This window comes from Thermobia domestica, unplaced genomic scaffold (genome assembly GCF_964235325.1).
Source record: "Thermobia domestica unplaced genomic scaffold, izTheDome1.hap1.1 HAP1_SCAFFOLD_1473, whole genome shotgun sequence".
NCBI lineage: Eukaryota > Metazoa > Arthropoda > Insecta > Zygentoma > Lepismatidae > Thermobia > Thermobia domestica.
The window spans coordinates 9,466-32,833 of record NW_027657183.1 but is presented as its reverse complement, the minus strand read 5'-3'; the positions used below and the strand labels follow the sequence as shown (position 1 = coordinate 32,833).

Genomic DNA, 23,368 nt, shown 5'->3' with positions numbered 1-23,368 from the left:
ATCACTATACATACTATTCAAAATTGTTCGGCTTATGAAAAGTTTTTTCACTTGTTTCAACAGAACAATAAAACTTTCCGATTCATAAAAAGTTGCTTTACTTTTTGCTTCAGAATGATGAAAATTTTCCGACACATGAAAAATTGTTTCACTTGTTCCTACATAGTACTGGAAAATTTTCTGAGGCATGACAATTTTCAGATTCTTTAAACGGTCTTTCACTTTTTAACATTTCTATACATGAATTCAATTAATTTTATGGTTAATGAAGAATTGTTACTTGATCACTTTGTACAGAACGGAAAATTTTCCACCTTATATCACTTATGCCATTTGTTATAACAGCAGTATATTATTGATAGAACTCTGAATTACAACACAACTTGCTTTAAATTTTAGGAAGGACACAAAAATATTTTGCAGATTTAACTTTTTCTTATTACTATCGTGAATGTGATGACATTTTCAAGCGTTTTAAAATATGACTTATTTTTCAGCCACCTCGAAGATCGTACGATAAGAGACACATTCAAGCTGTGAAACGAAAAGTGATTGCATTTGATAATGAAGTTCATGACGAGGACGAAGACAAGCCAAAGAAGAAGAATGTCGACAAACGAAAGGAGGTAAATAAACGTAGAAATACCTAATTGTCTTAATTTGCTAAATATTTTTACTTTGTTGATCTACTTTTTTTAAGTAATACATCAAACTGGATAAGAGTATAGAATTTTATGAAATTGTTGGGAGATAACTGATATAAGGTTGTACTATTCATAAGTGCAGTGAAAACTAATGCTAATCGCAATGTAGTGTGTAAAAAGTTAATGTTAATTCCTATTTTACACTGAAAGGGGGGGGGGCGGTGGCTCAGTGGTAGAGCGTTCACCTGTGGTGCTTGGGGTCCCTGGTTCGATCCCAGCTCGCACCATGTGGACTTTGTGGTGAACAAACACCGTGCTCGTGGGTTTTCTCGGGGTTCTCCCGTTTCCTCCCACTTCATTCCACCATTTCACTCATCTTTTATCATAACCGTCTCCTTTAGCCTAACCGGCATAACCGTGGGACGTAAAACTTAAAGATTTCATTTCATTTCATTTCCTATTTTACACTATCCATGGCTTTGGATTGGATACCGAACAAAAGAAATACTGATCAAAGCTTAAACACACACTGTATTTTAAACTATAATGTGTTACAGTTTCAGATATCTACGATATCCTTTATCAGACACTATACAGACAGTATAGAACATAAATGAAGATACAGACATATATACAGAGGTTGTCAGTCTACATTTGGCCGATTTCAACTGACCTAAAAATTTAGAAGATTCCATGGCGCCAGGTCCGTAAGTGCTCGATGTGTTTCCCTTAGTTCCTAACAATAGCCCGACAGCGTAATTTCCACTGTAATAGGCTTCTCTGAAGAACTGGGAGGGGAATCTTGTCCCATTCCCTTTGCACAGCTTTCCAAAGTCGTTCCCAGTTGTCACACGCCGTTTTCCCAAAGCCCGCTTCAGTAATCTAAATCCATAATAGTCCATAGGACTTGCATCTGGAGATTTAACAGGTTCCTCATTGAAAGGTATCTCCTTTATACCACTTGCCTCCTCCATCTCCCTGTAGAATACGAGGGACGATCGTGAGATATGTGATGAAGCCTTGTCCATGTGAATGCGCACCAGATTGGCGTCATTTCCATACATTGTTGGAATCTCATGCTCGTAGATCGGCCGCATGATCTGCTCCTGAAAATACTGCGAATTTATTTTGCAGTTCTTCGCCACCCTACGAATCTTTAGTTTACCTCGGTAATAGTAGCCAGTAACAACCATGAACCCTTTTGGGAAGGATTCTTTACAGACACAGACCCACCTTCTGAAGTTCTTGGCGCCTTTCTCTCGGTGCATGATGGCTCTCGGTTTGCAGCAGTCGGAAAGGTAAATCCATGCTTCATCGACCTTTGTTTTGCCAGCTGCCGTTCGTACAGCTTTCGGGCGTTACACTTTCGTTCCTTTTGGTAAGCATCCGTGAGAAGATGGACGCGAGCTTTCATGACTTTTTCCAGCTTGAGTTGATGGTGTAAGGTCCAGCTCACAGTCCCCAAAGACACGTCAAGACGATTAGCCATACACCTTTGTGTTGGCAGATTTTCTTGCATTGCCATTTTGCGAAGTTTCCTCTGCACGGTGGAGGTGGCCTTGGTGCATTCCCGCTTCCTAGGCAACTTCGTTGGTGATCCAAATGGTGGACCTTCGTTGCCCTTGTACTTTTTAATAACATTTTTATTCCACTTAAACTGATGTTGCAACCATTCTTCTTGCACTGTTTTATAATGACAGAAACACTAAAGTGGGCGTCATAAAGAGCCGCAACATAGCCTTCCCAAAACCGGCTTAGTTTGGGCGACATTTTGGTCACAGAGCGGAAACCCACACACTTGGAAACAAATTTAACACAACACTCACAATAATGGTCCCATTTTGTGCGTTATTGTCGTCCGCGCGGAAAACCAACTCCGTTCCCAGGAAGCCACTGCACAATACTGCAGGACGCCACGAGTCAGGTCGGGTCCCATTCTCCCATTCTGCCCGGGAGGGGGAAGGAACGAAATCGGCCAAACGTAGGCTGAACAACCTCTGTATACTCATCCTAATAAAAAAGTCTAAATTCTATTGGCTGAAGCCTTCAGACAATTCCGTAGGTCCCTGTGTCCATTTCCCAACCAATCACATGCCGCCTTTTTTGGTTCTTATAAGGCCTTTTTTTCAATTCAATCTTGCTCTGTATGCTATCCAAAATTCTCTGCCGTGATTCATTAATAGGTAAGCCCCCTGTTTAGTTCATCAACATATCTCTTCCTACCTTCTTTATCCAATCTGCTTCTTTCCACTTCCTTTTTGTCCTATTTATTGTAACGTGGTTTTAAGGATTAAAAATTGAAGTGGTGCTTGAAAATAATTGTGAAGCTTACATTTAGTTGCAGTAGTGGATATTTATTTAAGTTAGATAAGTCAACATTTCCACGGAGAATATAAAGCATTTTAGTTATAATATTGATTTAAATGTTATTCTGCTCCGCAACTCTTTCGGTAGAGATATTTCAATTAAGCTGCGTCTTTCGCATTCTTTTAGCAGAATTGTACATATATCTAAAAAGTATTACTAGTGGGTCTCACAATTATGGTAATTTTTCAGTCGGCTGTATGTAGTCTTAGTAAAACGAAAGAAACGTTTAACAAAACTATGTTGTCAAGATCTAAAAGATGTTGGAAATTTTATAAAAAGAAAGAAAAAAAAACTATATAGAATACGTGAGTACCTTACCTCAATTTCCACAAGCGTGGTTTTCTTTCGTCGTCTTGGATAAAAAGAAAAAACCTTCTCTTACAGGTAATGCTTCCTTTGATCTTCCTATCTTCTAGAAGATTCGACATGATTTTCACACTGTCAGTCCTGTGCACAGGCTGGAGTCCAATATTATACACGTCCCAACTTCCTGCAGCACTAACTTTCAGTAGCTATAAAAATCACACCGGAGCACGTAATTATACTCGCTTCATTTACTATTAAACTTACGATCTGTGTTAGATAGGCACACGATCTGTGTTGACCGCACTCTACGATAGTTGCATACGACTGCTTCCTACAGAGCAGCAACTTCCAGTGCACAGCACTCATACAGAACACGAACTGTAACTGTGTGTGTGTGCATCCCGCTACTACAACTGCCCTTCCGTATTGTCACTAGAGGGCGTAGGGTAATACACGTCACTCACCCTGACGTCACTAAACGAAAACTTGATAAACAAAAGCACATAAAAAGGTCTGTATGTGCAACACTTTCCCTTATTGACAAGTTTTCGTCAATATTATTATACATGGATAACAATATTGAGTTACTTACATATATATACAATTAATGTACAACTAACTATGTTCTAATTTACAAGGCCTATCTTGTTACAAAGTAGTGCTAACCTATTTCTCATGAGAGGCTTTGTCAGCAAATCTGCTAGCTGTTCTTGTGTTGAGATCTGGTTCACCCCTAATTCTTCTTGAGTCACCTTTTCGCGAATAAAGAACTGCTTGGTCTGAATATGTTTGGTCCTCTTGTGGAATTCCGGGTTCTCTGCAAGTCTCACCGCTGCGCTGTTATCGACTTGAATGACGGGCATCTTCTCCAGCTGTGTAATCTCTTGGAAAAGCCGTTTTAGCCAGATGACTTCCTTCGCCGCCTCTGTAGCTGCTACTAGTTCAGCTTCTGTGGTTGAGGTCGTTACCATACTTTGACGTTGACTCAGCCAACTTATACTTCCACCAGAATAAAGCACAAGAACTCCCGTGGTTGACTTCCCTGTTTTCTCACAACCAGCAAAGTCAGCATCACTGAATCATTCAAGAATACCTGTATTCTTGTTATGCTGATAAACAATTCCTAGCTCAACAGTACCTCTTATGTATCTAAATACACGTTTTAGTCTCATTACATCAGTGTCTGTAGGATGTTCAAGCGTTCTTGAAAGCACACTCACACTGTAGGCAATATCTGGTCTCGTACCTAGCATGAGATACATCAAACAACCCACTGCCTTGCGATAAGGATAGTCTCTGTTTACCTTTTCTTCAGATGTTTTCATTTTAATAACAGGTGTTGTTACTGCTCTACACGCATCAAAATGGAACTTGTGAAGCAGTCTTTTGGTGTATGCTGTCTGATGTATCTTGATATCGCCATTGTCACGCCTCTCTATTTCCAATCCCAGGAAGTAGTGAGCCTCTACTTGAACAGTTATCTTGAATTCGCTTTTCAGTGTCGCTAGGAATTCATCAACTTTTTCTTTATTACTAAATGCGACCAGGCCATCATGCACATAAAGAATTAAGAGAATTTTATCCGTATCTCTTTCCCGAATAAAAAGGCATGGATCAGCATCACTTTTCGTAAAACCCTGATTAAGCAAGAAATCACCAAACCGTCTGTTCCAACAACGGGGTGCTTGCTTCAATCCGTACAGACTTCTCTTAAGTTTGCACACCTTTTCTGAGCCATCTTGGTACCCTTCTGGCTGCTTTATATATATTTCTTCTTCTAGATTTCCATAGAGAAAAGCTGTGGACACATCAAATTGAAGTAGATGTAGTCCCTCATTCGCTGCTACACTCAACATGGCTCTTATTGTACCAAGTTTTGCCACTGGACTGAAAGTCTGCTTGTAGTCGATGTCTTTCTTCTGACTAAAACCTTTCGCCACTAGTCTTGCTTTGTATTTCTCAATGCTACCATCTGGGTTATTCTTAACCTTGTACACCCATTTACATGGAATTGCCTTTTTTCCTTGCGGTAAATCACATAGTTCCCATGTCTCATTCTCGCGCAACGACTCCATTTCCTTGTCCATTGCCTTCTTCCATTCAAAACTTTCTTTGCTTTGTATGGCTTCGTCATAGGAACTTGGACTGTCTAAGTCATTAACTAACTCTTCTACGGCCATCACATAATCGTCGTATTTTGCAGGTTTCTTCAGAGTCGCTCGGTCTCGCAACACAATGTCCTGACCATTAAATTTCTCTTCCGTACTCGACTTGGGAAACACTAGCGGTCTATCTTCTTTAATTTTTGCCGATTCTTGCTCGACTATAGGTTTTGAGATCTCTTCCGGTTCTCTACTCTGAACGTCCCTTGTTCGTACTTGTACTTCTTCTCTAGAAGTTTCTTCAAGTGTACTTTCTTTGAAAATGACGTCTCTGGAGATAATAACTCTTCTTTCTTCTTTAATCCAGACTCGATATGCTTCATCTCCATTGTAACCAATGAGATATCCTTGCTTGGCTTTCCTGTCCATCTTTCTTCTTTTTTGTACCGGAATGTGCACATAACACTTGCAACCGATCTGTCTCATATGCTTAATCCTTGGTCTCTTCTGCTTCCAGAGTTCATATGGACTGACACCTTTTTGTGAAGATTTTCCGGTCCTGTTAAGAATGTAGATCGCTGTTAAGGCCATTTCTGCCCACATCTCTTGCGGAAATTGCACTTCTTGGTTAGAGTAAAGAAATGTTCTTGCCATTTCCACAATGGTTCTATTCTCACGCTCACTACCCCCATTTTGTTCCGGTGTATAAGGCGCTGTGAACCGTTGATGGATGCCATACTCCTTGAGTATCTTCCGTACTTCGGCATTATCGAATTCTCCTCCGTTGTCGCTAAGAAACTCTCTAATGGTATGTCCTTCTGCCTTGGCACTGGCTAACACCTGTTTCAAGGCATCTTTCACTTCTGATTTTTGATGTAGAAAAACACCAAACCTGTACTTTGAATAATCGTCTCTGAATATAGCTAAGTACTTGTATTTCTGAAACGATTCACTAAAGGGACCACAGACATCTGCTGATAATAACTGTCCCACTGAAGATGAAGGTTTTCTACTACTAAACGGTAGTCTGTGCGCTTTTCCGTAAACACAAGAGTCACAGAGAACATTTTCATCTTTCACAGAAATATTCAGCTCTTCATTAAATCTTTGATATGTTGCTTGTCCTGATGTCCCCATCTGCTATGGTACAATTGTAAAAGAGCTTTATCAGACATCACAACATTCACTTCTTCACTATTACTTGAGGGTACTGGTTCAAACTGCGCTTTGAACAATGCCCCTTGTACTTTTCTTTTGCCTTGAACGATAACAACTCCGTCCACTTCTAACAAACACTCTGTGGTAGACGACGTAAATTTACTATTCCTATTCCTATCCTGTGCGGCCAAAACTGAGAACAGATTTTTCGTAATATTCGGAACGTACCACACATCCGTAAGGATTAAGTCAACTTTCTTACCTTTCACTTTTGAAAGCACTTTGACGTCACCTTTCCCTAATGCAAGCAGCTTCTCTTTACCTGCTGCTGAAATACTACTCGGGTTCTCAAACTTCTGATAATTGAGGAAGAAATCGGGTGTGTGTGTTACATGCTTCGTTGCACCATTGTCAATCCACCAAACGAAAGGTCCATTTTCTTCTGTAGAACATTCTTCGTTCGCAGAATAGACAATTGTCAACTTGGTTTCACTAGATTTCTGATTCTTCTTCTTCTCATTCTTAGGCGGTTTCCCATCTGCAATCCACTTTTTGCACGTTCGAACCCAATGCCCTCTTCGTCTGCAGTAATTACAAATATCGTCTTTCTTCACCTTCTTCTGTAATTGCTTCGGCGGATTCACTACTAATGCTTCTTGCTCTGAAGACGCACCCTTGTACTTGCCTATTGGTGACCGCTGTACAAAGTTCCTTTCGAACATACACAATTGTGTAGTCAATTCGTCAAACGTACGTTGTACTTCTTTGGTCAGCAACATCCAACTTGATTTGAAAGTTTCAAAAGTACTGGGTAGGATATGTAACACTTTACAGATCAACAAAAGATCCGGTAATTCAGTATGTCCTTTGTCCTTCAATCCACTGTTAAGTTCCATCCACAAACTGTTCAATTTAGCTATGTGTGTGGAAACATCTTCACTTTCACTCCAAGAAAAGGCGAAAAAGTCCATACAAATCTTGAACAATTGATCTGTGGAACTTGCCTCAAATAGCTTCTTTAAAGCTAACCACATTTCTTCAGCCGTATCTTTCTCCATTATCTTCTGGTAGACTTCATCCGTTACTGCACTAGTTATCATCGACTTGGCATAACTATTAGCTTTCCGGTAAACGTCAGCCTCTGCTCTATATTTCTTCTTTTGAGCTTCTGAAGCGGAATCTTCTAACGGTTCCGGTTTTCGCAACTTGCCATCGATAACTTCTAGTGTCCCTTCATGGTATTCTAATAAGTCCCTAATTTTTCTTTTCCATACGGGCCACTCTTTCTCACACGATAACGGCTTTATATTCTTTAACAAATCCATCTTCGTGTTTTAAAGAAAGAAAACAAAACTGACACAGACCAACTAACCTACTAGGTGTATTTGAATACAAACGTCTCGACTTTTACTACTAGGAAACGTAAAATGCAATAAATCTATTTGCACTTCACACCACACTAGTTGCACTACACTTAGAATATGCATATGTCACTAGCACGCCTAAAATAATGCGTAAGCCATTCGTTGCACTATTCAAGCACTTAAAACCAGACACAGCAGTTTCGGAAAATTTCAGGAAGCACACTGGGCCTTATTAAGCACACTGGGCCCATAACCAGTATGTTGGAAATTTTATATATATATATATATATATATATATATATATATATATATATATATATATATATATAAACTATATAGAATACGTGAGTACCTTACCTCAATTTCCACAAGCGTGGTTTTCTTTCGTCGTCTTGGATAAAAAGAAAAAACCTTCTCTTACAGGTAATGCTTCCTTTGATCTTCCTATCTTCTAGAAGATTCGACGTGATTTTCACACTGTCAGTTCTGTGCACAGGCTGGAGTCCAATATTATACACGTCCCAACTTCCTGCAGCACTAACTTTCAGTAGCTATAAAAATCACACCGGAGCACGTAATTATACTCGCTTCATTTACTATTAAACTTACGATCTGTGTTAGATAGGCACACGATCTGTGTTGACCGCACTCTACGATAGTTGCATACGACTGCTTCCTACAGAGCAGCAACTTCCAGCGCACAGCACTCATACAGAACACGAACTGTAACTGTGTGTGTGTGCATCCCGCTACTACAACTGCCCTTCCGTATTGTCACTAGAGGGCGTAGGGTAATACACGTCACTCACCCTGACGTCACTAAACGAAAACTTGATAAACAAAAGCACATAAAAAGGTCTGTATGTGCAACAAAAGAAACCATGGCCCTGGCGCCCAACTTGGAAGTTACTCACTGCCTTCGGTTGCTTGCATCCAAGTTTTCAAGAATTGTAAAGCTACAAATCCTGCATTTCTAAAATATACTTAATTCTGACCTAATTCTAGTAGGAAACTTTTGGAGTAAGTGTGAATGATAATAATTCAGATCTCAACTGTAGTAGCCAGCATCTGTATTGGAATAAAACAGAAACTGTAACTGCGGACCATTAGTTCTATCGACAGTAGCGACACCACGGAGGACTACGCAAGTAGTGGATGTGACACCATGTCATAGGGCAAACCTGACCACTGGCCGGAAGAAGAGTGAGGTTCAAACTCTGCAGTGGCCTGGACAATTTCCGGACTTTATACAAAATGTTCGGCATCTTTAACGAAACTTGCGCAAACGGCCACAGAGTCCCGCAAACGTTACTTGAGGCAATCTGTGACGAGTGGTTTAAAGTGTCATAGGATACTCTATCACATACTAACTTCATCATCAGGAATGTTCCCTTCTGTGTAGCGATGGTCTCAGGGTTCTTTTCTGCACATAAGCTTAGTTATGTCCGGGTAGTGTATTAAAATACCTTCACGGAGTAAGTATACAAGTACGTGTTGTGAGCGTAACCACAAGACCCACGAAATATTAAGAAATTGCATCTCACAACATCATGCCACGCCGTGTTTCACGGTAGAGAGAAGACAGTTCGGAGATAAGCTTCTTTGGGCGTCCATCATATATATATAAACGGCCTCCTGGAAATACATTTTTATATGTAAAAGAAGTCCTGAATAACTGACTAATCAACACCCAGGCTAAAACCGCTTAAGCAGTTTGAATTTGAACAGTGCATATGATTTATGACGTAAGGTACCACCAGGCCCGTGCTGGCCCACCGGGACGTGTCCCGGTGCGCCCTCCAAATTATCATAGTATAAATAAAGGTACATGTGTTTAGTAATAAATTCTTACAGTTTTGTTGGTAAAGAACCTGCGAAAGATGCAGTGCGCCCTTTACATTAGGCGCCCTTCCGAGACCACATCAAAGATGAACGATTTTATTTACTCTTCTGGATACCACAGTTCTGTACAATAAATACACACAGTTACTGTTGGCGAAGAACCCGTGAAAGGTACAGTGCGCCCTTTACATAAGGCGCCCTACGAAACATCACTTTATAGATAAGTGGTTCTAGTTATCCTGTATACCAGCTTTGTTTAATAAATTCGAATACTGACTGTCAGTACAGAACCTGTGAAGAATACAAGGCGCCCTTTACATAAGATGCCCTGCGAAATATCACATTATTATTATTATTATTATTATTATTATTATTATTATTATTATTATTTTTTTTTTAAATTTTATTCTTCTGTATTTCAGTTTTGTACTATAAATTCATACAGTTGTTATTGGCAGAAAACAGGTAAAGAGTATAATTACTTATAAAAATATTATAAAGTTATATAGCTATAAAACGAAACAGTCATACATCAAGAATAGTTCGGATAGTCAAACGTATGAAGCATGTAGTACTACACTGACACTAGTCTCTAATTTACGATTTTTACGGCATCGTAGCTTTCACAGTCTTAATATGCATCCATATATACGAGCATATTGATTGTTTCTGTGTGTTTTAAAGCAGTATTCGGATAATCAGTACCTGTTGTATTTCTGAAATATAGCTGTACTAGCAGCGTTCACCCCGCTTCGCTGCGGTCACCCCGGAACGCAATAAACTTTGTTACTTAGATAATTTTTACTTTTTCGCTTTCAAGTGATATGATAAAAACCATAGAAGATTGCAGTAAATCTTAACATTATATCGCCTGTCATTTATGTTAACCCGCCCCGCTTCGCTGCGGTCATCCCGGTGCTGGCATATTGTAAAAGTGTCTGTAAAAATAAGCAAATCAATTAAAAAATTTTAAACAGAAGATTCAAGCTATTTTCCGCTGTATATCGCCTGTCATTTATGTTAACCCGCCGAGTGACACGGTCATGCGGGTTGCATATAAATACGTTTATTTTTACCTATGATGAACTAATAACAAAGGATTTGTACGTTATGGACACTTGAATGGTCAATTATCTCAAGACACTGGTAATTAAAAATTAAAGTGATATGATAAAAACCATCTAGGGTCCAAATCCTAATAACCCCCCAAAAATAAAAGAAATTGGTTCAGCCGTATTAGCGTGATGAGGGAACAAAGGATTTTGTACGTTCTCTTTTATATATAAGATTAATTTCCGTAAAATGTGGTCTTCCTGTCACCACGGCACGGCGTGTAGGTTGTGAATCGAGGAGAAGGCCTCTGGGATATAGAGATTAGCTGCGAATATACTGAGTAACTGTCGCGGACAGACAAGGGGTGATAATCCAGCTTGAGAATTTGGTGTGAGGCTAACAACCTCATCCTTAAAAAAAAAAAAAAAAAAAAAAAAAAAAAAAAAAAAAAAAAAAAAAAAAAAAAAAACCCGCAGAATCCTCGGATCAAAACTGATAACTTGGCACGAACTCCGCAAAGTAAAATCGACACGAGATTTAGATCATGAAATATAAGAAGTCTCTATAGGGCAGGCGCGTTAAAATTTGTAAAAAATGAGTTTAAAAATAGAGGTTGGACCTAGTGGGATATCAGGAAGTTAGACGAGAAGGAAATTGAGAAGTCAAGTCTGGAAATTTTACGTTCTTTTACGGGGAACAAATTAAAAATTACCAAATAGAAACAGGGCTTTCCGTTCACAAACGAATACGCAATATCAGCAATTACATAGGTTGAATTTGTTCATGATAGATTTTCTTTTACTTCTCTAAAGGGTCGGTGGTGTAATATTATTGTTTTAAATGCACATGTCCCAACAGAAAATAAGGATGGCGATTAGAAAAATACAGTTTTTACGAAAGAATATAATGGGTATTTGATAATCTCCTGCAATACCATATGAAAATTCTGTTAGGCTGTTTCAATGCGATTTAGGACCAGAGGGTATTTTCAAATCCATTATAGGGAATAAATGTTTGCATAAGGAAGGTTGTGAAAACGACGTTAGACTCGTGAACTGTGCAATATCCAGAAACTTTATCGTGAAGATTACAAAATTCCAACATCGCGACATTCATAAATATACTTGGACTTTATCAGATGGAAAAACGCATATTCAAACTGATCATGTTTTAGTAGACAGAAAAGAACGGTCTAGCACAACTGATGTTCGGTCGTTCAGATGAGTTGATTGTGATAGTAAGAGAGAGACTATCGTGGAATAAAGGAAATATTCAATATCTGAAAACGGAGCGGTTTATTATTATTATTATTATTATTATTATTATTATTATTATTATTATTATTATTATTATTATTATTTTTAAATAAAGGAGTCAGGTGAGAGGAGAGCCAGATTGAAGTGTCGAATAGATTCTCGGTTTTAGAAGGTTCGGAGTGCACTAGTGTTCAAGATACTTGGTTGAAATTAGAGATAACATTAAAATTTCAGCAAAAGAAATATTGGAGCACGCAGAAATACGTAGGAACAAACCATGGTTCAACCAGGAATGTACTAAAGTAGCAGAGTAGAGAAAACAGAAGAAACTACGTTGGCTACAAAATCCGAACGAAATAACTACATAAAATTTCATTGTCATCTGGCAGAAAACTTCTAAAATTTTTAGAACAAAGAAACGCGACTTTTGAAAGTTAAAATTAATTAACTTGAAGATAATAGTGAAAACAACAACATTCGGGACATGTATAAATGCATCAACGAACTTAAGAAAGGCTATCAACTTCGTGCTTATATATTAAAGGAACCTAAAGAAAGAGTTCTCACTGATACAGATAGCATCTTAAATAGATGGAAAGATTTCTTTGACGATTTGCTTAACACCTAGCCAAAAACTAATGCGCGTGGAGAAAGTGAAATGCATGCAGCATAACCGTATAATTCAGAACCTAACTAGACAGAAATAGAAATCGCTATTTAAAAAATTAAACACACATCTCCGGGTGTAGACGAAATTCTGATTGACTTAATTTTACCTGGAGGTTAAAAATTGTAGAGCAAAATACACAAACTCATTCTCATTATCTGGAACAAGGAGGAATTACCATAAGAGTGAAGTGAATCAATCATTGTTCCAGTTCAGAAGGAAAACAACAAAACAGATTTAATTATAATCGAGGCATTTCTCTTCTGTCAACATCCAATAAATCCTCTTAAACATGTATTAGCAAGATTGACTCCATACGCAGATGAAATTATTGGAGATTATCAGAATGGAATTAGGTAAAATCAGTGTGTGAATTAGATAATCTATATTGGGGGGGGGGGGGGGTCAAATTAGGCCAACAGGACGTAAAGTCTGAAGGTGCAATACTTCAAAATGAGACAATAATGTCTTACCCCCCATACACACACATAAATATGACATCTTTAATAAATAAGTGATTTATTTATTCAATAATCTACTGACAATAACTATGTATGTATATATTATTTGACATGGACACACCACACCTAATCTTTCTAAACGTGTTTAAATGTACTCACTCTTGTGCCCGTAGTTCTCTAAGGTTCATTTACTTAATAATTCGGCCCAAGCGATAGCCATGATCACAAGCATATGTTAATTTTTCTACTCATATTGAAATCTTCTATTTCGCGTTATTACACACAGCTTGAAAAAAGAAAAACTACTTCAGTATTATGAAAACCACTAAAATTATCAGTTAAACCGGACTTACTTTTTTTTAAAAAAAATCTAGGTATTAGCCTATCATACGAGAAAAGGATTGTTGTTGGTTCCGATTTCTGGCATCAAAGTCAAATCGAAGGCCAAATATTTGAAAAAAAATCTCAGTTCAAATTTCGAGCTTGCGCTTCTACTCCCCGCTAAAGCTGCACTTTTCATGTTTTTTTTTTTATTTTTATTTTTATTTTTTTTTTATTTTAAATATCGATTCCGTGACAGCTCAAGAAGTCAACACTTACAATTACTTTACTGTTAGGTTACAGATGAGTTTATTCACTATGCGCTACGTATTCAAATAATGTAAAACATTACATTGAAGTTTTTCAGACAACATTATTGGCGTGGACAGCAAACTGTGCAGCGAAAAGAAAAATGGAAAAAGCCCCCTCCAGTTGAAGTGCTTATACAGACACAGACAGACAATGACATGGAGAACCAGTCGTATTAGCAAATGCTGAAAGAAATCTTCAATTATGCTCTTACTCACCTTCAAATGTCTGCTCACTAGGGGCGCATCCCCAGCGTGTATGTTAACATATAGCCACGAGAGAATATATCTCAGATTTTGAGTACAGTTTCAAAAGCTCATTTCCTTAAACTATAAAAGGCAGTGATTACTATGCTAATTACCACAATTCAAACGCAGCTTTTGAGTTGTATACACACAAACCACTAGGGACTGAGGAACATGTTCTAACAAAAAATATACTGGAAAATGAAAAAATATAACAAAAATAAAAATAAGATGACAATCAATACAAATGTAGAGAATGAATATGAAATGTCCGAACTTCGCTAAGTATGGTGGAAGAAGCTATTTGTTTACTTCTTCTTGGCCAACCACTAAGAGCACTTATAAATCCATATGTGACTTTGTTATGCGTAATTAGTACATTCAAATTCAAGAACGACGATGAACTGAAGGGTACAAGGTTACGGTTGCAAATAACAACTGTAGTCATAGTAACATAGTTCAACTAAACAACGGTGAAATGACCAAAAGTGAATAGTTTACATCGCTCATTTCGAAATACAGATAGAAGATTAAATTTACAAGAAATGACAAAAATCAGTGAAATTTGGTGTTATTCTAAGCATAGTTTGAGGGGGGGGGAAGCGAGTACCCACGGTGGAGATACTTCAGCTGACTTCTTTTGGGGGAACAAAATGTGATTGAGGGAGAAAATCCCCCTCAACCCCCGGTAATTCGCACCCTGGGTAAAATAGATCAACTATCGACCAGATATTTACCATTCGACTAATACTTGAAAAGAAATAAGAGAATACAACATCCTGGCACATCAATTATTGACTTTAGACTCTGGTAAGAGAGAAACATTGTACAACATGCTTACAGAATTCGCATTGCCGAAAAAGGTAGATTAAATAAGATATGTTTAAATGAATCCCAAAGTAAGGTTCGCGTAGAGAAATTCTTGTTCGCGAGCTTTCACGTTAGGAATGACAGGAAACAAGGAGATGCGTTGTAGTCATTATTATTTAACTATGTTCTGGAGAACACGATAAGGAAAATCAAAGACAGCAATCAGGCCCTAAAGCTGAATTGTATTTGCCAAGTTATAGCGTATGCTGATGATGTAAATTTAATAGGTAATGATAGAAAGGAATGCAGAAATCTTAATTAATGATTGCAGGGATATAGGCTTAAAAGTAAATGCAGAGAAAACTAAATAAATGGAAGTTTGTCGGGATTGTAATACTGCATTTTATGGATGCGTTACAATACCAAATAATATTTTCTTTCGACAAAGTGCATACTTTCAAATATCTAGGATCATTATTAACAGACCAAAACCATAATCACTAAAAAATTTGATGTCAACTGAAAGCAGGGATTTCGTGCTATTATTCAGTTAAAAATCTTTTGTTGTCGCTAATTCTGTTGAGGAATTTGTAGCTCAAAATATAAAATGATAATCATGCCTGTTGTGCTGTATGGTTGCAAAACATGGTCACTGAATCTGAGGGAAAATCGCAGACTGAAAGCATTTGAAAACAAGATTCTTAAACCAATATTCGAACTCCAAAAGGAACGGGAATGGGGAAAGTCGGAAACTTCATAAGGAGGAACTCCTTTTTTTAATACCGTTTATCAAACATTGTCAGGGTCATCAAGTCTAGGAGGCTCAAGTGGTCAGGTTATGTAGCCAGAATGGAAGAAAATAGAAACGCTTTCGAAGTTGTAACTGGAAATCCAAATAGGAAAATGACCTTTAGGTAGACCGAGGCGCAGATGGGAGGACAATATTAAAATGGTTCTCGCAGAGATTGAAATATAAAGTAGAAATCAATGGAGAGCTTTTGTAAACGCGGCAATGAGCCTCCTGCGTTCATAGGCGTGCTATATTAAGTTTTTGATACATTTAGCTTCCTTTTATTTGACAGAAATGTTATTACAGAAACTAAAAGTTTTTCTGTAGTAAAGAGGATTTCGATTCGAGGTTAGCTATTTACGTTGATATTAAAACAAATTTGGTGGTGATTTTGATATAAAATGGCACCCATACTCTTTCAAAGTCTCTCTCTCTCATATATATATATATATATATATATATATATATATATTCCCGTTTGTATGGGCGCCCTCTTAGTAGACTTGTCCACCGCCCTAATTAGTATCCCAGCACGGCCCTGGGTACCACTAAGGAAATATTTTTGGAAATTGGACGAGGAAGGGGCGGGAAATAGAGGTGGCAAGTATTATATTAAAATGTCCATATTTCGGAGTCTCTAAGGGTTAAAGACATCAAATGTGGTATATGGACTTTTTACTTAAGATAATTGAACCCGTGTTTCAACGTGTTTTGATATTTGACCTAGAAAGGAAGAAGAGGGGTGGGGAATACAATTGTAATAAGATGCCAATATCTCGGAATCTATTTTGGTTAGAGATTCTGTATTTGAATTTCTCATTTAAAATAATTAAATAAGTATTTAAACCTTTTTGACATATTTGACCTTAAAGAGGGTGGGTAGAAAAAGGCGCGGGGATTACAATTATTATAATGAGTCAATATCTCGAAATCCTTCTGAAGGTTAGAGCCATGAAATCTGGTTTGTACTTTCCATCTAAAAATAATTAAGCATTTGTTTCAGCGTTTTTACATGTTTGCTCCAGAGTAGTTCCCTAAAATGCCCATACGAGACATTCGAATTTTGTGCGAGGCTTTGAGTTAAGACGAATTCTATATAAAAGATGTAGATGGAAGAATGCAAAATATTGATCACAGTGCCACGTGGGAACATTTGTTTGTTGGACTGTACCACACATTGCCAGCAATTGGCACTTTGCTTGTCGGCACCACTTTCTTCGCGCTAAAGTGTTACTAGTGATAAGCTGCTAGTAACTTGGAACCAGACCGTGGATGTTCAGATTGTGCAACTTGCGTCGGATTGTGATTGTCGCAGTATGCTGTATCAGATGCTGATTGAGTTCCTTAGTCACTTGTAATACGCTCGCTCAACGATTCCTGTCACAGGTTTCTCTACCGTCCACTATTACTTTTCTTCAATGTTGTTTTGTTATGAGTTCTGTAGGCCGTCGTCCTTGGACACTGTTCCTCGTAACACATCTAAAACACGGGCAAATTTAGGTACACGTGCGCCAATTAACAGCTACAGTTTGTCCTCTTTGAAATTTAGAGAAGTCTCCCATTTTACATCATCACAGTCTTCCCGCTTCAACACACGCCTTTGTTCTATCCCGCCTGTCGTGGTACAATCACCTAACACTGCTAACAATGTCCATGCGGTACATACGCATTCTTATTGTGATCATATTTGAACAAGATTGTACCATCAGTAGCTCAAAAGAGGGGGAAAGTTTATGAAACGGATTTGTACCTCTACATCTCCAGAACGGCTAATATATTGACCTTTGAAGTACAGATTCTTATCAATGTAACGGAAACACTTGGATTTCGAAGCACATGAGACGTCTAGGCTGGCAACTGCAGCACCTGGCTGTTGGTGATGATGTGTCCAGGCAAACTCCATATTATGTGAGGAACAGTAATGTGCAGTGAACTGAGCAGACAGTGATAACGTAAAATGAGCGACTTCTCTAGTTTCACAAGAGAACAAATTGTTGCCGCTCGGTTATGTGGTGCCAGTGTGAAGAAAGTGGCAAGTGTGCTGGGTGTGTAGCGAGGGACAGTGTCCAACGTGGTGACGTCGAGGTAAACCACATCGACGAAGAGGAATAGTGGTCGGAAGAAAACTTTCAGTGACAGGTTCCACCGAGTATTAAAGCGGTTGCTGCTCAGAACCGTCGTGTGAGTGCGATGCAAGTGACGGAGCAACTCAAGCTGCGCCTCTTCCCAGTCCGCTACGAGTTACATGACATGGATATAGAGAATCGGATTGTACGGGTGAAACCGCTGATACGGGAGCATTACGCATTGGTACAACACAATGGTGCCGCAAACATGGAATATGGACTGCTGATCACTGGAAACATATGTGATATGGTTAGATAAGTCATCGTTCATCTTCTACCAAACCACGGGCCATGTTGATGTTTAATAGACACCCAAAGAAGCGTATGATCCACAATGCATCCACCTAACCGTGAAACATGACGGCGGATCTATGATGCTATGGGCCACAGTATCAGGGTGTTCAGTGTGTACTGTGCTGACGCTTACTGGTCGCGTCACTGCTCGTGATTATGTCGCCATTTTAGGCAGGATTTCCATAGACTTAGAAAGTCAAAGAGTTACTGAAAAATTCTCTATTGTCAGAGAAACAAAGTAATCGATCTGGATAATGAAGGCAAATTTAAAGTAATAAGGTTATTGGGATTTAGAAATCATACAATAGAATAAAGGTTATATCAAGGTGTGTATGATTTTTGATTAGGTTCTCAACTCTGAAATCAGTTGACCTACAGTATCTTGAATTCCTTAATGTAGACAGAGTGGCATCCTTCTCAACTGAGTGACATACGTCACTTTAACTGACTTTAAAAACAGGACGAGGTTGTTTTCAGTTCGACCCATTTATATATACAGGGGTTGAACAAAGAAATCTAAAACGCTTGCAAAAGTGTGAAAATCATACCTAGTATGGTGTGGGGCCTCCTTTTGCGTCCAAAACAGCTTGTATCCGACGTGGAATGGACGTATACAGCTCCTGAATCTTGGTGTGTGGAATTTTATGCCATTGTTCCTCCAAAACTTGCTCCAGTTCCTTAAGGGATGCCGGTGGAGGGTAATGAGACCGAACACGCCTTTCTAACTCAGACCACAATGGCTCAATGATGTTCAGATCTGGTGATTGTGAGACCCAGGGGAGGTGTGATAGCTCTTGGTCATGCTCCTCAAACCATGATTTCACCGTTTTTCCAGCGTGACAGGGTGCCAAATCATCTTGGTAGATGCCATCACTATCAGGGAACAATATTTAGGCCATGGGTAGAACCTGGTCCCCCAAAACGGCCTCATACGCCTTAGCATTCATCTTCCATGCAGGACTATGATGGGACCTGCAGGAAACCACGATATCACTGCCCATACTGTAACAGAGTCACCCCCATGCTTTACAGTTGGGAGCAGACAGTCTGTATCATAGGCCTGCGACGGTGTTCTCCAGTAAACACGATCGGTTGTTGGAAACAAAATGAAGGTCGATTCATCGGACCACATTACATGTTTCCACTGCTGTGACCAGGGGTTTGGCGATAGCGGCCCTGCCATGAATTTTCATTTTATGAAGTTCCGGTCGCACTGTTTTCGATTAAACCGGGTTCTGTAGGCCGGAATTGTGTTCAGACGTAATTTTCATTGCAGTGGTCTTCTTTTTAGCTTCTACAATCCGTTTTAATCCCCTCCAGTCCCTATCTGACAGGATTGTCTGTCGACCACTGTTGTGCTTTGCAGACGTTGTTTGCCCATGAATTGTGTATGCCCTCGTGATATTGGACACAGTGCCTTTTGATACCCCAACAATGTTCGCTGCTGTTGCCACTGAAGCTCCAACCAGACGGGCACCTACAATCATTCCTCTTTGGAAGTCTGTCAGGTCGCCTATTTGACCGCACCACTTTCATACCACGACACTCACAGGTGAACTGGTTACTGCTGACGGAAGGTCCATATGACACATTGAAAACAAAAAAACGATCGGCAACCGCAACGTGTGTTGTACAGTGGAGAGCCAAACTTACGTGTCCTGTATGAAGTGTTTTTAGATTTTTTTGTACACCCCCTGTATGTACATATATATAATATGTGTGTGTTTGTGTGTTATGGGTATGTTCAAGCATAAGTCTTTGACACAGACAGACTGATTTTATTTATTTATTTTTGAAGGAATATTCTTTTTTGTTTGTTCCACAAAAATCTAAGCGTAGTCTTCGGAGCTAGACCATGGAACCTCTCAATGGCTGATAGTGTTCATACTATAATTGTGTATGATCATGCATAATTTCGACATAAGTGCGCCATTTTCGTTGATTTACTTTTTGTTTGAAGAAGTATGTTCTCGTGGTAAATTTTGTATAAATTTCATTAGGATTTAATGATAGTCATCGGAACTAGACCTGAAACTCCTAAACATTTGATAGTGTTAATATCATAATTAACCGAATTCAGTGTGTGCTTGCCTGATACAAAATATAGAGTCACGCATGTTTTCTAAACCGACCTATTTTATAGGAAATTAGTGCCCTACCTTCAGTTTCGGTATCTAGCTAAACTAATGGAGTTACGAGAAAGTGGAAAGTTATGTCAGAAAAATAGATAAACCTCTGTTAGGAAAAGTCATGGAAAACAGTTTACAAAAATCTATAGGAACCCTGATAGGAGACTGTGTATCCTATGGTCCAGATCTTCTTTTCGACTAATGATTCCATACACCACGATGTAATGGACCTACAGGTAGAGCTGTTGCGCCGTCGTTTGAAGAACATTGGAATGAAGTTGAATATCTCCCCTGGCCCATCCAATCCCTGAACATAAACATAATTGAAAATCTGTAGTGTGTTTTGGAGACACGAATCCAGCGTAGTTTTTCCCCTCCATCCTCTCTTATGGAACTGAGTAATACACTGCACACAAAATGGTTTAATATTCCATTTCCTACCACTATTAACCTCTATGACCCCATTCTACGACGCAATAGAACTGTTCTGAGGGCGAAAAGTGTCCAGCGTCTTATGATATGCTACATTTTTCTCAGGTATTCCATTAAGTTGATAAGAATTGATATATTCTTTCGGACCAGTTGTATAGCCAGGTTGAAATTCAATGCATACATATATATGTGTTGGTGCTCTTACATATAGGTGTATGAGCGTGATTGAACAATTATAAGGAAGATTTTAGGTAAACAAACGAGCATCAATATTCAAAGTGGGTAGACTTCCATTACTCTTATAGTTCCAGCCATGAAAAGTGAGAGTGAATTTTAATCTTACTGAGGCTTTACAGCATGAGTGAGACTTAAATAATAATTATCAAACAGCATTTTAATAAATCTCCATACAGTTTCCACTTTTTTCTTCCTCCTTTTATCTGGAAGACATTTTCCAAGGAAGATCATGTGTCAACAATAGGGTGAGATTTCAAGTTTTAATAATTTATAAATGACGTTAATTTAATAAAGCAAGGTTATTCAAGGATGTTTTTTTCTTGCTATTTCAGAGAAAAGAAAAAAGACAGTTCGAGAAATGGGCATCGTCGTTCAATTCTGAGCTTGCAGAGGTGGAGAGTTTTGAACTCTGTGTTGAATGAAAAGTGCATACACTAATTTCAGTGCATATGCTGATGCAGCAACAGGAAATCGCAGCGTTTTATACGTTAGAAAATTTTGTAAAGCTAATTTTCTTACACTGAATGTAGAACACTTCCAGCAGACATGATAAATACTGTTTTTATTTTCTTTTAAACGATTTTTTTTATATTTGTCGTTTTTAATCCTTCTTTTCGTGTCGAAGGAGATTTAAATCTTTGTAAACTTTTTAAAAAGAAAGAAATAGTGAGGTACTTATATCTGTACATGTGATTTTCTCGGTATAGTAAATGCGTTTAATTGTATATATTGTAAACATATATTAAAAACTTTCCTATAGCGTTTAGGTAGTAGTTTCAAATATTAGATAATCACAGAAATATTAAAAGCTGTTTAACAGTGTTATATTGAATGAATTAAGGTAGAACAGACAGTTAAATCATATAGAATATTGAATACATCAATATTTTACTACCAAAGCAGTAATCATGATGATTTTAGTCCGCACTTGAACTTGTTTTATTGCTGCATGGTTTAATTAAATTTCGTTAGCGTATAAATGTCTGTGGCAATATTTAAAGACAGTGGGTAGGAGAAATATTAAGTGCTTTACTCTTGCTTGTGTGGTCTCTTAAATGACAAAAGGGCGTAAGCGCGAAAATTGAGGTTTTACTTCTTAAGTGCTGAGCCAGGATCTGATGAAGCGAAGTGTCTTCTTTCTAGAATTAATATTTTTCACTTCTCAAAGATTTTGGTTCCTAAGGGTTACTAACTAGCTCTATGTGGCTTAATACAGGGCTCGGAATTTCCGGTCGGCAGGCATTTAGCTTTTACTTTGCCTTCGAATTGCAAAGGAAAATGGCTGCCAAATTCTTATTTTGGTACTGGATTCAGACTTGATATTTCATGCCGTGGCTTAATAACTTAAGGTTCATCGCCGCAAAAAGAAGTCGACTCGTGGATCTTATCCCGTAAACATTTACTTCAGTCAGGAATTTGTTACACAAGTCCCAAAGATTCTGATCTACATCACCTTCCGCGCGTGTTTTGAAAATATCTCTCTCTTACTAGGACTTGACGAACGAAGAGACCAAGGGAGAAGCCACGAGGATCTAAACATGATAAAATATAGTATTTTTCAAAAGCATGCTACATAAGGTTTTTTTTCGGTACCTCAATGTAATAGTGCTACTTAACAGTTTGATTACTGGGAACCCATTCAATCATTACAGTTTTATTAATGTCGAAGACAACAAGGAACATTGCCTTGAATTTTTACCGTGACATGTGATTTTTTTATGATCTTGGAGATTCTGGACACTTCCACTGCGTCGACTGACGCTTACTTTGAGGGTCGTAGGTAAAAATCCATGTTCCATCACAAGTAACAACAGATTCCAACAAGTTTGACTCATTCTGATGTTTTCTAGCGTGCCCATACACACGTCTGTACAGCACTGTTTTTGGTCATCGGACAACTTTTGGAACAACCTTCGCACAAATTTTCCTCATGTTCTATTTCTATGCGTCGAAAAGTTTCCCTATCCAAATTAATCAACTCAGCCACTGCATAAACACTCAATCTTCGGTCACTCCAGATCAATTCACGAACTTTGCCAATGTTTTAGTCAGTAATCGCAGATCTTCGGCGCTCTGAATGTTCATCATTTTCCACATTGTCTATTTCCTCTAAAAACCATTTATGGCATTCAAACACGTGTGTCCTAAAGTATTATTCCCATAAGCCTGAGTCAACATTTGTAATATTTCTGTGGCCGATCAAAAGAACTTTGGTGGTGATCTTTGCTCAGTTTTCACTCTAGACATTTTCCCGCTAGAACGCAGTTGACATGTTCACTCGTTGCTGCAATACTGTCAACTGTTACGTCCGGTTGAGCCCAAACTTGCTACGCGGATAGAGGAGGGAAATGTGATATGATATGTCGCCAAACCATTTGTTGCCGACTCGTTTATCATTACGGCTTTTTTTTTTTTTTTTTTTTTGTGGGGGGGGGGGGAGTATCTCGCGCGTGAT

The 23,368-nt window shown here is 38.5% G+C and overlaps 1 long non-coding RNA gene across 1 annotated transcript; it reads left to right on the top strand.

The window, feature by feature from the left end:
• Positions 1-22,266, top strand: LOC145677849 (uncharacterized). Its single transcript, XR_014130057.1, has 2 exons — positions 1-626; positions 21,246-22,266. It is a non-coding gene; the product is annotated as an uncharacterized LOC145677849 (long non-coding RNA).
• Positions 22,267-23,368: the final 1,102 nt, after the last annotated feature.